This window comes from Populus trichocarpa, chromosome 14 (assembly GCF_000002775.5).
Source record: "Populus trichocarpa isolate Nisqually-1 chromosome 14, P.trichocarpa_v4.1, whole genome shotgun sequence".
NCBI classification, from domain to species: domain Eukaryota; kingdom Viridiplantae; phylum Streptophyta; class Magnoliopsida; order Malpighiales; family Salicaceae; genus Populus; species Populus trichocarpa.
The window spans coordinates 14,110,002-14,120,796 of record NC_037298.2 but is presented as its reverse complement, the minus strand read 5'-3'; the positions used below and the strand labels follow the sequence as shown (position 1 = coordinate 14,120,796).

The window sequence follows — 10,795 nt, the reverse complement described above, 5'->3', positions numbered from 1 at the left end:
ATTCATTCTCATTGCATCCATAACCATATTTCTGTAAGGATTAGTGTTGTCATTTGCCGTTTCATGCACGTTGCTAGCACTAGAAGTAGACCCAACCACCGTTTCTTCCATTCTCCTCTCACTCTCGCTAACAAATACTTCTCCATGTGCATACCAACACTGATAATTCTCCATAAACCCTTTGTGTAGAAGATGCATCATTACAACATCTGGATGCAAATACTTTTTATTTTCACACTTCCTGCATGGACACCTAATACCGCCTCCAGTAAAATTTCTGGGAATAGATGTTGTGAAATTAATAAAACCCTGAACCCCATTACAATAATCCATCCTCCGCAATCCTTGGGGTGAATCTCGATACATCCATGAACGATCATCCATGACTTATATCGAACCTCTATAAAATTATGATGACATCATGTATTAATTAACTAAGTTAGGTAAATAAACTTGCAAAATTATTACTTTACCTCGAGATTATCCAACAAACCAATCACAACTTCTCATAAATATTAAATATTCATTATCATTTATCAACGTCCATACGAATTAAAATATATAAATTTACAGAAATTACCACTCCGCAATAGTACCATTGATAAAACTTTAAACGGGCCCATTAAGCAAGCTATTAATTATTTCAAAATAGCACATGTAATTCGGTAATTCCATAAAGAAATAACAATTTACAAACAAATACAATCTTACAAAATCTAAAACAAACCATAACAGGTACAAAATTATACATTCTTATACTACAAGTTTGTTTGAGAAATAACAATAAAACATGTACATCTACTAACAAAATACATATACTAAAAAAACAATAAAATTGACATTTAATTAAATGTTAAAATTTAAAAAGATAGAATTACTTACAAAAATTGATAAAATCCGTCGGTAAATCAGAACACGGATGCTGTTACCACAAAACTTCAAGAAATATAACTTGTTGTGCTGATATGAGGAAGATTTTTTTTTTGGGGGGGAGGGGGGCTGGTTGTTTGCAGATGGGGAGAGTTGGGATGAGGAAGAAGAAGGAGAAATAGGGAAGGAGAGGGTCGGCAGAGCTGTCATGTAGTAACTTTTTCCGACGGTTTCACCGACGGAAACTCCGTCGGTTATTACGTCGATGATTCTGACGAAAACATAGACACGTCACCGTACGGATCTGCCATTTCAAATCCCTCAGTGAGTCCGTCGGCAATTTAAATGGCAAACCGGTTACATCACTGTACGAGCACTGTACGAGCTGTCGTTTTGAATCCGTCGGAAAAAAATAACCCGCCAAAACCTCCATGTCAGCGACCTGCCTTTTTTTTAAATTCGGAAACTTTTCCGTCCGTAATTCAGTCGGTAACTACCGACGGAAATTTTCCGTCGGTAGTTACCGACTGAATTACGGACGGAAAAGTTTCCATTGGTAATTACAGACGGAAATTTGCCATCGGTAATTTCGACCTCAAAATACCGACAGAAATATTCCGTCGGTAAATCCGTTGGTATTTAGCAAATTTCTGGTAGTGAAACAAATGAAGCAAGCCATTGGAGCTGGAAGAATAACGAATCTAAGTGAAAAGAAAGGATTCACTAGAAGGAAAAAAGAGACGGAGGTGAACCACCTTGAGGAAGATGAGGAACAACTTCCTTCACCCCCCATATCCCTAAAAAAGATGTATCAGTGTCTCCTCAACATCGGCCAAGTAGCACCCATCCTCGCTTTAGCCATGCAACCACCATTTCCCCACTAGTACAAACCTTAGTTAAAATGTGAATATCATGTTGATGCCCTAGGACATAGCATTGAAACACACCTCACTTTAAAAAGGAAAGTCCTTCAACTTATCAAAGTTGGATGGATTACCTTTGATGATACACCTAATGTGAATTCCAATCCCTTTCCTAACAATGCCTCTAAAAATGGGAGTGTCAATGCAATAAAGACAGGAAAGGAAAGAGCAAAAACCATGAAGATAACCATGAATGATTTATATCAGGTGTTAAAGCCAACTCTTAAAACGCCATCACAAGAACAAGCCGCAAATAACAATGGTGATTTCTGCCTATACCACCAGCATAATAGGCATGACATTGGTTATTGCAAGGAATTTCACACTGAGGTGAAAAGTTTAATGGCATGAGGATTGTTAGCAATTGATGATCTTGAAGAGGAGATGGAAGTAGGAATGGTGACTGGGCAAGCATGCAGATATCAGTCGATGGAAAAAAGGGCCACAAAGATTGATTTTGATCAAGTCAATGGAAATAAAAGTGGAAAATATAATGCTTTGCCTTATGACTATGATCAAACCTATCTTATAATGGTTCCTGCACCTGTTTTCCATGCTGAAATTGGAGGTTTGACTAGAAGTGGGAGATGCTTTACTCTTGAAGAACTAGAAAACCAGCGGAAAGCCAAAGGGAAAGATGTGGCATACCTAACCAGGACCTATAAGGTCAACAGACCAGTAAGCAATGAGGAAGCTATAGATTTTTTGAAATTGATGAAACATAGGGAGTATAGTATTATAGATTAGTTGAAAAGGACACCAACCAGAATTTCCCTGATGTCCTTAACCTTGAGCTCAGAATTACATCGAAATACACTCTAAAAAGTCTTTAATGAAGCTTATATCCCCTAAGACATAACACTAGACTTCATGGAGCATTTAATAAGGAGAATACAATCAACCAACTACATATATTTCACCGAAGATGAACTTGATCTTACGAGGAGAGGGCACAATAAGTCATTGTATATCACAGTAAAATGTAAAGATGGTGTTGTCGCTAAGGTGCTCGTAGATAATGGGTTAGCTCTGAACGTGTTGCTGAAACACGTAATGGACCAAATACCCATTGAAATTTCTCACATAAAGCCCAACACCATGACTGTAAGAGCATATAATGGAACACTAAAGCCTATGGAAGTATTGAAGTGGATTTGTATATCAGACCACAATTGTTCTTGGTAACCTTACAAGTCATAGGCATCCACCCTTCCTACAACATGTTACTAGGGAGACCTTGGATACATACAGCTGGTGCAGTGGCATCCTCCCTACACTAGAGAATCAAGTTTATTATCAACAGTAAGCTGGTAACCATAAGGTCTGAAGAGGTTATGTCGATTACGAAGAATGTGGCAGTTTTGTATATTAAGGCTAAAAATAATATAGATGGTGACCTAAATTCCTTTGAAGTTGTAAACATTGAGTGGGTCCTTAAAAACATGATATAGAATACTCCAAAGCTTTCAGAAGCTGTAATCATAGTTGTAAAATGCTTCCTCAAGCATGGACTCCTCTTTTGCTACAACCCAATCAAGAGTATGCCTAAGAAGATAAACATAAGAAAGCTAAGAGCTACTAATAAAAGATTTGGGTTAGGATTCATGCCTTTGAAGAAAGACCATACAAGGTCAGCAAGAATTTAAAAAGAAAAAAGAATGACCTGGATTATAGGGAGGGAGACCAATGAGGAAGATTTGAAGATCTCACATCTTTATGAAACCTTCCCACAACCCATTTATGCGAGGAGGGTAGGATAAGGATTGGAAAACTTGGAGGAAATTTTGCCAGTGCTATAATCAATTGTTTAGAAAAGGCTGAAAAAGTCGAAGAGAGTCCCCTCGAGCTTTTCTTGCCCCAGCTAATGATCAACACACTTGAGGACACCCCGACAGAAAGTTTTGTAAGGAAGCTCGCTGAAGGAGAAGACTTGGATAATTGGGAAGCTCAAGACATCCCAGTTGTCATAAAAAAGTAATTCATCTAAGGGTGCTTACAATTGATGTGTTTAACTTTTACATGCTTTCCATATGTCTTTTTCCTTTATGTGTCCTTACCTAGCTGATAATTGTGGCTCAAGATATCAGTTAGGGGTGTCTATATTTGAGCCACTCTTTCAGTGTTAGTGAGATCATGCATTTTTCTTCTTCCATTTTTTGCCTTGGCTTACTAAATTTCATTCACTTATATGAAACCCTTTTCGCTTTCAGGCCATCTGAAAGCGAAACATCAATAAATATGCGAACTCATTGCATTATGAATAATTGGCTAAATTTTGATAAATGCACGATTGCTATGGATAAATAAGAGTTTGAAGAAAAAGACATAACATAATTCACCGAGATAATTAAACAACCTAAAAATGCCTTAAAACCTGTTGAAGAAAATCTACAACGGTGAATGTAGGTTCTGAGCATGAGAAAAAGGAATTGAAAATTGGAGTACAGATTACAACCAATGAGAGAGATGGTATAATATCTCTTTTAAAGGAATTCTCCGATGTATTTGCTTGGACAAATGCTGATATGCTTGGTTTAGATGCTAGTATTGTGGTGTACAGGCTCCCTCTAATAGGTGGGTGAAAACTAGTAAAGCAGAAACTAAGAAGAATGAGGCCAGATATTCTTATCAAAGTAAAAGAAGAAGTGGGGAAGCAATGAGACGCATATTTTCTAGAAGTGGTCAAATACCCCTAGTGGGTATCAAACATAACGGCAATACCTATGAAAGGTAATAAAATCCGAGTATGTGTGGATTTTAGGGAATTTAATAGAGCTAGCCCGAAAGATGATTTTCCACTCCTTCCTTACATCGATATGCTTGTAGACAGTGCTGCAAAGAAATTTACTTACTCTTTCATGGATGGTTTCTCAAGTTACAATTAAATTAAAATGGTCGAAGAAGACAAAGAAAATACCATTTTTGTTACCCCTGAGGGACTTTCTATTATAAAGTAATGCCATTTGAGTTCAAAAATGCAGGAGCCATATATCAACGAGCAATGATGACTCTCTTTCATGATATGATGCATAAAGAGATTGAAGTATACATCGATGATATGATTGCTAAAACCCAAAGGGAAGAAAATCATGTGTAAACATTGAGAAAGTTGTTTGAGAGGTTGATGAGATATCAATTAAAACTAAATCCAGCCAAATGCATATTTAGAGTTAAGTCTGGGAAATTGCTGGGATTTATGGTATGTAATGAAGGAATCAAGGTAGACCCGGATAAAGTCAAAGCCATCCAAGAAATGCTAGTGTATCAGACTGAGAAAGAAATGAGGGGCGACTTTTAGAGAGGTCGAACTATATAGTTCGTTTCATCTCTTAGCTAACTACTACATGTGAACTAATCTTCAGGTTATTAAGAAAGAATAACCCTGAGATTTGGAATGAAGATTTTCAAGAAGCTTTTGATAAGATCAAGTAATACCTTGTGAACCCACATCTCCTAGTGCCACCAATTCCTGGAAAACCCCTGATACTATACCTGACTGTCAGTGAAGCAGCCATGGGCGCTGTACTAGGGCAACGTGATGAAACAGGGAGAAAAAAACAAGTCATTTACTACATTAGCAAGAAGTTCATAGGTTGTAAAACACGTTATAGTATGGTTGAGAAATTATGTTATGGATTGACATGAGGCGCTAAGAGAATATGTAGTATATGTTGTATTTCACCACATGGCTCATCTCCAAAATAGATCCCATGAAGTACATATTTGAGAAACTTTATTTGTCTAGTCATATCGTAAGATGACAAGTTTTATTGTCATAGTACGACATAGTCTATATGACTAGAAAGGCAATAAAAGGAAGCGCCATTACTAATCATGTAGCTGACAATGTCATTGAGAAATCTGAACTTCTAAACTTTGACTTTCCATATGAAGATGTCCAGGCAATCGAGAATGAAGAGGGGGATGATTGGTGGGCAATGTACTTTGATGGAGTCGTGAACATATACAGTAACGGAGCAGGAGCAGTCATAATTTCCCCAGATGATAGACAATACCCCATTTCCATCAAACTGCAATTTAACTGCACTAATAATATAGCTAAATATGAAGCATGCACTCATGGCTTGAAAGCACTTACAAAAATGAAAATAAAGAAGTTAAATGTATATAGAGACTCAATGTTGATAATTTACCAAGTAAAAGGAGAATGACAAATTAAGGATGAAAAGTTGAGTCCCTATCAAGAATACCTTTCCAAATTAGTAAAAGACTTTGATGAGATAGAATTTACACATTTGGAAAGGCAAAAAAACCAATTTACTGATGGTCTAACAACTTTGTCCTTCATGACTCAGATTAATTATAGGGACCGAGTACAACTAGTATGCATAAGAATCATAAATTCCCCTCCTTACTGCTGCTCAATAGAGGAAGAGTCAGATGAGTAGCCTTGGTATTTCGACGTGAAGAAATTTGTTCAGTATCAACAGTATCCTAAGAGGGCATCCAAGTCAGATCAGAAGACATTACGAAGAATGACTATGGATTAGTACCTAGATGAAGAGGTTTTATATAGGAGATCGTTTGATAGGACTCTTTTAAGATGTCTGAACGAAAAGGAAGCAAGGAAAACATTGCATGAAATATATGAGGGGATATGTGTACACATGCAAATGGACATATGATGGCTAGACAGATCCAGAGAGTTGGATATTTTTGGATGACACTGGAGAAAGATTGCATAGATTACGTGAGAAAGTGCCACAAATGCCAAGTGCATGCAGATAAGATTAATGCACCACCAATTCCTCTATTCAATATAGTGTCACCTTGGCTATTTGCAATGTGGGGGAATAAATGTTATTAGACCTATTAATCTGAAAGCCAGTAATGGACACAAATTCATTTTAGTAGCAATTGATTACTTTACTAAATGGGTTGAAGCATGCTCATATGTGCATATGACTCAGAAGGTTGTTAAAAGGTTTATTGAGAAAAAGTTAATTTATCAATATGGGTTGCTTGAAAGAATAGTCATGGATAATGCTCAAAATTTCAACAGCAAAATAATCGTTGACTTATGTGTTAAATGGAAGATCAAGCATCTAAATTCATCCCCGTATAGGCCAAAGATGAATGGAGTTGTAGAGGTCACCAACAAAAACATAAAGAGGATTATCCAGAAAATTGTGGTCTCTTATAAAGATTGGCATGATTGGCTTTCTTATGCTCTCCACGTATATAAAATAACAGTAAGAACATCAACTGGTGTTACACCTTATTCGCTGGTATATGGAATAGAGGCGGTTATTCCCCGAGAAGTGGAAATCTCATCGTTAAGAGTATTGATGGAGCTCGATCTAGAAGAAGTTGATTGGGCAAGGAAGAGATATGAGTAGTTAAACATGATCAGTGAGAAAAGACTAGCAACAATTTGCCATCACTAGTTGTACCAGAAAAGAATGGCTAAAATACATGAAAAGAAAGTTCGGCCAAGAACATTCAGAGAAGGTGATCTGGTGTTAAGAAAAGTTATCCCATTGCCTAACGAAGATCATGGCAAGTGGGCACCAAACTATGAAGGCCTCTACATAGTAAAGAAAGCATTTTCAGGAACAGCTCTGATCCTAATGTAAACCCCTAGTCAAAAATAGATAAATCTAGGTTAAATAGGGTAACTATTAATTGAAAAATGATAAATTAGGGAGAAAATCTTATGAATTTGGATGAACATTTCTAGAAGATTAATTTAAAATTTAGGGGGCATTTGTTTGCCAGGAAAGTGGTTTCTTGGAAACCACTTTCCAAATTTTCATGTGTTTGTTTGTCATTAGGAAAGTTGGTCAACAGAAAACACTTTCCAGTCAAAGGAAAATTTGTCTTGATTTCTAGGAAAGTGTTTTCCTTTTATTTTGAGCGGAAAACACTTTTCAAAAGTTGTGAAAATTTTAGAAATATCATATTATTTGCTGATTATATCAAATTTGGTCCTCAAACTTTTGATTGATATATATATTTTGTTTGAATTTTTTTTTAATTTCATCCCTTAGAATTTGATTTAATTTGATTTTTATATTAACTTTGGTCCTCATTTTTATGATTGTTATTTGCTTCTCTTATCATTTTTTTAATTGAAATTTTTTATCTATCAAATTTGGTCCTCATTCTTTTGATTGTTACTTATTTTATTTGAAATAATTTATGAAATTGCAATTATTATTATTTTAATTTCATCATCTTTCAATTTTTTTTATTTGCTAGATTTGATCTCCATTATTTTGATTATTATTTATTTTATTTGAGATAATTTATGAAATTAGATTTTTTTCAATTTCATTCTCATTCAACTTTTTAATTTATAAGATTTGTTCCTCATTATTTTAATAAACTTGAAAAAAAATAAAACATTAATAAGTTATTTTCCAGCTCATTTTTCATAACATAACCAAACACTAGAAAATGTTTTCCAACTTATTTTTCATGACACTACCAAACATCGAAAAATAATTTACTTTCCCAGAATTCACTTTCCAAGGAAACCATTTTCAAAAAAAAATTACTTTCCAGCAAACAAACGAGGCAATCAAGAAGCTAAAGTAATAAAATAGTATACAAAATATTAGTTAATGATAAATCGTGAAAACTCCTTGACCAGGTAAAAATAATAATTTGAAGGAAATTTTATAAATTGGGTGATATTATGCGTAAAATAGAAGGAAATGTCAAATAAATCAATGCATGACCCTTTGCGCGAGAAACATCAAATTTTAGTATAATCCCCGCACACAATTGTGCTAATGGAACTGAAAGTGGTAAGAAACTCAGAGAAAATTTTTATGATAATTATGAATAGGAATATCCAAAGAATTAGTCTAAGACCCAAGATGATTTAAGTAAATTATATGGTATGCAAAATTTAGATTTTTGTTGTGAAATTTCCAACTGTTCATTTTTACAATATTGAATGTATCTCCCAATCCAAGTATTGGATCGGGCTGAAATTTTATGTGGGATCTTAAGACATATTGTTTTACCTTGGGTTAAAATTTGAGGTCGATCGGAGTTCGGGAAGGTCCTGAACATGAAAATACAATGTCATGGCAGTGCAATAAACCAAAATTTATGAGGAGTAAGTTGGGGTATAATAATAATTTACCCATAAAACCTAATGTAATTATACTTTTTGCTACTGTTCACGTGGAACAACATCTAAAAAGAGAGGAAGAGGCTTATATCTTGCCTATCTTCAAAAATCATTTGAGAAATCTTCCCAAATTGTGAGATTGAAGCTTGCAAATATGTTTGTAAGGAGAGAAACACATTTAGGCTGAAATTAGAAAGCTTGGTTGGACGAGAGGAACTTGAGGAATAAGTATGGGTGATAAAGAGGAAGAACAATTGAAGAACAAATTGGCAAGAACTCTTCAATTTAAACTTAAAATTATTGATAAAAGTATTCTTCCTTAGTTTTCCTCCTTTATTTCATAGTTAGTAAATGATAATTGAAAAACCCCCAATGTTGTGATCAAGGTTATCAAAATCGCGTTTTGACTCGTAAAATCGTACGATTTTACGAGTCAAAACATATAAAACGTGCAAAATCGAGTTTAAAACTCGAAAACCAGTAAAATCGGTCAAACCCGGTCAAACTCGCATAAAATCGGTTCAACTCGGAAAAAACGTTAAACACGGACCGATTTCACGATTTCACGTGAAATATAAAAGAGCTGCAGCGCCTCCACCCTTTCCCTTTCCCCTTTCCCCTTCCCCAGTTCCCCCTTTCCCCTTCCCCTGTTCCCACTCTCTACTCTCCACTTTTACTAATTGTCTGCTGAATATTTAAGATCTGAAATTCTGAATTTAATTATCTTCAATCTCCACTTTTCACTCTCCACTCTCTCAGCGCCTCTGGTTTTGCTTGCTAGCGAGAATAAGGTAAGAATTTATTCCCAAGCTTTGTTTTTTCTGTCTCGCCTCTGGTTTTTTTTGTCTCGTTTTTACTCCCTGCATCGTCCACCTGAAATCCTTACGTGGAGAAGAACAAATCATTGTCCCTCTATTTACTGCTTCAATAGTCAAAGGCTTGATGGTTGTAACTTGTAAGCTCACACTGAAGTATTAAAATGGGTTTCTGAAATACTTATAGAAGTAGATATGTGGGTTTTTTTTTTTTTTTACTTTTTTGGATTCTTGGGTTAATTTTAATTGTTCTCTAAGATAATTGGGTCTAATTATAATGAAAATTTTGGAATTGGTGTTTAATAATAGTGGCTGAAGAAAATGAGGAACAACATGACAGAGATCAATCAGTGGTGGGATACTGGGATGAAATTATAATGCCTGCAGACGAAGAGCCACTGCATGAAAATCATGAAGAAGATGGTAAAATCACTGAACTAGAGAGCACTAATGCAATCAAGGTACAACCATTTATCTTTAATTTTCCACTTTGTTCACTTCCATGAAAATTTGGATCAAAATCAAAGTTAGATTGTAACGTGTTCCATTCTGCCTAGCTATTGTATTGACCTTAACTCTGGGATGAATTTTGTTTCCTAGGATGTATTCAAAATTTTGATACGTGGACTGTCGGTTTGATGGAAAGTGATGCAGTGACAGGTTGTGAAGAATCTGTGACGACAAGAGAACTGGGGAATGCTTGATGATACATTGCAAATGTCTTTGTGACAAAGGCTATCAGATTCTTCTCCCTATAAGAAACTGTTACTGCAAACTTATGTAGATCATGACAGATTATTGGTCCAAAATCCTGATATCAAGTACTAATATACTTTTTTATTTGTACTGCTTGTTCATTCTTTAGGCTTTCCATCTTCTTTTATCTGCAAGATTCTTTGAGTTGTAGTGCTAACCCTTCATATATAGTCATAAGTTTCTTTTCTTGAGAAGTTTAGCATAATGGAGAGTAGATGTTGTATGAACCTTGCTGGAATTCATAGATATGATTGTTAATCAAAGAATTTTTCTGCTTCAGGCGTTTATACATTTTTGAATTGAGTTCGTTTCTTTTTCCTTTTTCA

At 35.3% G+C, this 10,795-nt stretch overlaps 1 long non-coding RNA gene across 1 annotated transcript; it reads left to right on the top strand.

The window, feature by feature from the left end:
* Window positions 1-9,625: 9,625 nt before the first annotated feature.
* Window positions 9,626-10,573, top strand: LOC127904309 (uncharacterized). The gene is made up of 3 exons (XR_008057330.1): window positions 9,626-9,689; window positions 10,023-10,174; window positions 10,314-10,573. It is a non-coding gene; the product is annotated as an uncharacterized LOC127904309 (long non-coding RNA).
* The last annotated feature ends 222 nt before the right edge of the window (window positions 10,574-10,795 follow it).